At 45.0% G+C, this 5,951-nt stretch overlaps 1 long non-coding RNA gene across 1 annotated transcript; it reads left to right on the top strand.

The window, feature by feature from the left end:
- The first annotated feature begins 1,587 nt into the window (after positions 1 to 1,587).
- LOC135827452 (uncharacterized) lies at positions 1,588 to 3,739 on the top strand. Its single transcript, XR_010555452.1, has 2 exons — positions 1,588 to 1,942; positions 3,125 to 3,739. It is a non-coding gene; the product is annotated as an uncharacterized LOC135827452 (long non-coding RNA).
- Positions 3,740 to 5,951: the final 2,212 nt, after the last annotated feature.

Raw genomic sequence — 5,951 nt, 5'->3', positions numbered from 1 at the left:
ACGAACACAACTGCAACTGTTCAAATTTCAGCATTTCGAACATTATGCTTCCCACCGAATGGCTCACATGACAGAGTTGGACATTACCAGGCTAGGATTATCATTTGCTGTATTTATGGATAGTCCTTGAGTTTTCAGATGAAGTGCTTTATCTTTTACCTGTCGTTCCTTTAGTGTGGCACAATGTCCATGGCTGCTTTCTTGTCTTCATAACAGACTGGTATAATCAGCATGATTCTGCTTTATTAGAGAAGAAATAAAAATTTCCTTTCGGAAAGGAAGCCCAGAAACATCAACCCCCATGGGCTGTGCTGTATGACTCTCGTCCATCGACATTAACCGTCGCAATAACTGCTGCATGTATGTTGTGCTGTGGGAACCGTACAAGATTTTAACAGCTCACCCACGCCTTCCCAACAGGCTCCTATATCCCGTACCGATAGCGTTAGATTGAATATGAACTAGGCTAGCACAGTTATCCTTCGTTCTTTTGATGGCGGCGGGTAGCATGGAACTTGACGTGTTCTTGGGATCCTCGTGCAACACTTGCTGTTCCCGGATGCCATATTATTGGGTGCATCGAGGTTGCTTCTATGCTCACTGTTGTTTAGTAGGACAAATTTTTTAATAACTATTTCACCGAAGACTCAAGAGTATTTTGGGTTGGTTTGAACGCCTGGCTTCTCTTCACATAATATACAGTCATGTACTTCCACTAACCCTACAACTTAAAGTACAAGTGCACATGACTCATGAGCTGCTGAAGACAGTGACGGTACAGATCAAGTACATGTACATCATGTACATGCCGTGCACCGTTCATTCATGCTGACAAAAAAAGTACACTACAGTCTAACAGACGGTGGAGGGTGCCCGCAGTGTAGCCTGGGTGCACAGGGTGCACTTGCCCCGTCTCACTCGCGGCTCGGATCTTTGTGCAAGTCATCTATTTCCTAACACTTTGAAATTCTCCGTGAAGTCCAAATTTGAAATTGGAATAGCTCTGCACCATATTAGGCTAAGCAGGGTAAACTGTGTTCAGGTTGTGCCCCATGCCCAACCAACCATAGTCATAGACCGTAGACAAGAAAGCATCCATAACCATACCCCAGAGCTACGGCGCAGTATGGAGGACTACGATTGAGGCCTTGCGGGCGCGCAATTGTCTAACTTGCACATTCTGTCCCACCCTGCATGTGATAGAAATATCCATATAAAAACTTCTCTGCCAGCGTGTCTGAAAAACCTTTACTGGCGCTGCCCCGTCGTATAAGTAAGAAAATTGGAACTGGTGCGTTGTCCCCCCCCCCCCAAATGTGAACTGATCCACCTAAAGTTAAAGGGAAACTGAACGCCAAAAATAAGTATGGCTTATCCGAAGGAGAATTGGGCACTGATTCCGATGAGCTATGTCTCGAGCCGATCAGAGAAGAGGAACTGTGTCAAATTTCATAAATAACACCTCCCATATTTGGAAATTGGCCTTGATGACGTGCGTACTGCTTAGCTGTCACCATGCTGTGCATGTTCAGCAGTGTAATTGAATGGAAGAAAACAATTACTTCAAGTGGTGTTTTGCAGCTCTGTTTCGTTCCCTGACGGTAACCAAATCTAGATGTAGGAATCTGTTGAGCAGGAGAGTGACACATGTCTTCCCGAAGGCTGTCCAGGCTGCAGTGGTGATGAAGAAGACACGATCATCACCCCGAGATCGATCGTAGAGAATTGGAAAACTCATGGTGAATTTGCTTCCACTCCAAGGCAATGTCGAGGTATGAAGGGTGCTTGTACTGCCTTCCAAAGTGAAGAGGAGATAAACATGGCTTTGCATAGCTGTTGTTGTATGCCAACTTACCTACTCTTGCTGGTACCGTAGTGGCATATTGCAAATTTCGTGGACGAACGACTTTAGTCACGAGTGGCTAGTGAGCAACACTAACAGGTGAGATTTTTCAATTCGACAAAAAATTGTTTTTGTTTGAGAACTGACAGTGGCAGTCATTAGACTCAGTAGGTGTCTTTGCTGCTTCTTCCCCTTCATTGGTAGGGTTGTGCTTGAAGTAAAATAAAATAAATAGAACATGTGGAACATAAATCTAATCAAGCATCAGTACATGTATTGCGAAGTTCAACTTCAAAGCACATGACATCACAATGATCACGAAGTTTATGTAATCAGGAGTACACCCTGCGTTCAACGAACACATACACACATGCTGTATTGCGCACACACATGTACACATCAGGGCCTGCTGGAGAGGCGGGTCAGCCGGGTCACGCGCCCGGCTGGGGAACTGCACGACCTGGCTGAACAGATAACACCGGGTCCAGTCTGACCCGGCTGAAAAATGTCTCAAACTGACAATGGATTCCTAAAATACCGGTATTTTACGACTCTCGGACCCCATCTGTTGCAATATTATCTAGCGCAACCGTAGACGATCTACACACTACAGTTTACAAGCGACAGAAACTCGGCTAGGGAGTAGGGTCAACTGGGGTCAACCATGGTCAACTGGTTTGAGCGCAATCTGGCCAGTGGCGAGCAGGAAGTCAGGACATTCAAAGTCGATGGGGCAGGCAGTCAAAAGCGAAACTTTGGCTATAGCTTTTGACACAGTTGCAAGTTTTGAGCAGGCTTTTTGGTTGTTTTTCTGCCGGATGATCTGACCCGGCTTGACCCGGCTGGCCTGCATACGCCAGGTGCACTTTGACTGGGCTGTGTTGAATGTCTAGAGCAGGCCCTGCACATGTGCGTGCACCCCATCCCACAGACACACGCATACAGCGCGCACATCCATACACATGTGCGTGTACCCCCCCCCCCCACACACACACACTCCACCCATACACATGTGCGTGCCCCCCCCCCCACACACACACGTGTGCACATACAGATACACAAACACACACGCACGAACACACACACACAAGATACATGTACGTGTAAGTGTACATGATCTTCCTGGTGCAGATGCTGAGCCAGCACAATGGAAAATACCTCCATCAAGATGCTTGATCAAGTGTTGTGATAATGGCACTGTTTGTTTGTTTTTACAAACAAGGGTGGGAAAGATTACAATGCATTATAATTCATAATTGTTCTTTGCCTTGTACGGTGCAGACCAGAATGCTTCGCTATCAACTCCTGGCTTTCCATCGGCATGGTGTTCAGCTGCAGCGGCATCTGGTCCGGGGAGTTCAAGTTGCTGGATAGCTGCACTGACACAGGATGGGTTTGCGTTGGCAATGGGATACGGCAGTCATCTCACATCACGAGCTACATGTTTATGTAATTTATATTGTCGCTCGTCCAGCAACGTCAAGGCTCTGCATGTAAACACAGGAGAACACCATAATACTACTCAGGGGATAATAATTTTGGATATCAATTTTGTGACAATTATTAGATTCACACAATATTCAAAACGTATGCAACACGATGCTGTCTATTGACACTACTTCAAACTGAAGTGCTCACTACTCCTCTCCCGTTTTCATCTCCCTCTACCTTATGAATACTCTGCATTACTGGTTTCGTTTCTACCCTTTCCATTGCTGCCAGCTCCCAGTCTTTTTCAATGCACAGCACCACCTTGACAGTCATTTTTGTGATTTGATGTACACATACTTTGAAGTTCAAATTCGAATTACATGATCAGATTTTTGTTCCACATTTTCTATTTATTTTTACTTCAAGCACAACCCTACCGATGAAGGGAAAGAAGCAGCAGAGAGACACCTACTGAGTCTAATGACTGCCACTGTCAGTTCTCAAACAAAAACAATTTTTTGTCGAATTGAAAAATCTCACCTGTTAGTGTTGCTCACTAGCCACTAGTGATTAGAGTTGTTCGTCCACGAAATTTGCATTATGCCACTACGGTACCAGCAAGAGTAGGTAAGTTGGCATAGAACAACAGCTATGCAAAGCCATGTTCATCTCCTCTTCACTTTGGAAGGCAGTACAAGCACCCTTCATACTTCGACATTGCCTTGGAGTGGAAGCAAATTCACCATGAGTTTTCCAATTCTCTACGATCGATCTCGGGGTGATGATCGTGTCTTCTTCATCACCACTGCAGCCTGGACAGCCTTCGGGAAGACATGTGTCACTCTCCTGCTCAACAGATTCCTACATCTAGATTTCGTTACCGTCAGGGAACGAAACAGAGCTGCAAAACACCACTTGAAGTAATTGTTTTCTTCCATTCAATTACACTGCTGAACATGCACAGCATGGTGACAGCTAAGCAGCACGCACGTCATCAAGGCCAATTTCCAAATATGGGAGGTGTTATTTATGAAATTTGACACAGTTCCTCTTCTCTGATCGGCTCGAGACATAGCTCATCGGAATCAGTGCCCAATTCTCCTTCGGATAAGCCATACTTATTATTGGCGTTCAGTTTCCCTTTAAGGAGGCTCCCACCTAAAGAAGTAAAAATAAAAGGTCCATGGACACCCTGTTTTTTATGCATAGAATGGTGGAGTGATGTCTCTTCTTCAATTTGGTATAGTTTTTACTTTTTAGGTAGGGTCACCAGGCATATAAGAGGTATTCTGGTGTATTTAGTGAGTGTACAATTTCTTGATTTTCGGTAAAAATATGGTAAAAAAATTTGGTTTTTGACCCAAAGAAGCCTCCTGGAAGGAGGATACTAAGCATTTTCTTCATCATATGTTAAAGAACCACATTTGGAGGTATCTTGGCTACACAAGATAGACTGCGTCTTGGGTTTGCCCTTGGCGCGCCACTTTTTCGAAATTACGGGTACCGAAATCTCCATCGGGTGCTGAATTGTGAAATGGTTCAGCCTGCAACATTTTGTCCATGGACATATTGATTTTTGTGGCTTTCTGTGATCCTTGAGCCCCAAGGAAACCGATTATGGACAGTTTTGATGGTGTCACCAGGCACTTTAGGCCCCTACCAAACAATATAGGTATCAAAGTATGGTATTTTTAGGCCAATTCTGAAAATAGTTTTTTAGAAAATCTGACCATTCTTGCCTTCTTGACTAAATATCACTACCAATGACATGGTAGTATGGTAATATTATTTTAGAAGAAGTTATTTTCATGCTGCAACCTCCTTTGGACATACGTTACCAGACAGTCTGTGCTTCGAAAGGTACATGTACATGTATCATTACATGTACATGTACATGTATGTCATGTAGCCTTCAGTCCTAGCACATTGATATACGAGTAGTGTACATGTACATGTAAGGCAGCGAGGTTTCATAACAACCTCGACCATGAAACTGGCACATGAATAATGTGAAAGCAGGCATTCAAAATAAGGCACACTAAACACTCACACGCGTGCGCACGCACATAAACACCCACCCACATGCACGCACTCTCATGCACGCATCATTGTAACACTACTAGTCCATAGTAGGACTTAGTGTAAATAAAAGCATGAAGACCAGCCACTGCACCGGGCATGCATTTGCTGGTTGTCACTTGCGTTGATAGCAGCAGACTCCAGAAAAACATCGCATGAAGGGCAATATGCATCTACACACGCTGGCGTACACATATACGATATACATGTAGTGTACTGTCATGCTCTATCGGCAATTCTTTTTGTCTCTCTAATACGGTTCACAAATGCGCATTCACATGGAACTCCTGTACTGTAAAGCCATTACCACACTGTCCTTGCAGACACCAGAGAGGAGAGGCATACAGAACCAGCACGGTGAGCCCCCCCCCCTTCCACACCTAGCCTTGCACACGCGCGCACACATGCACGTGCATACACACATACATGTACACAGACATTTGCATGCACATGCACACAGTGCACTCGTGGGGACATGTGCATTACTTAGATCAACATTGCGTGCGAACCCACACATGCGAGCACGAGCACGCGCACACACACACACTTGCGTACACACACACTCATACACCTGGCCAACGCTGAAGCGAGGATAGCG

Source organism: Sycon ciliatum, chromosome 11 (genome assembly GCF_964019385.1).
Source record: "Sycon ciliatum chromosome 11, ocSycCili1.1, whole genome shotgun sequence".
Lineage (NCBI taxonomy): Eukaryota > Metazoa > Porifera > Calcarea > Leucosolenida > Sycettidae > Sycon > Sycon ciliatum.
Note: the sequence above shows the minus strand (reverse complement) of the source record. Positions and strands in the feature narration are given on the sequence as shown.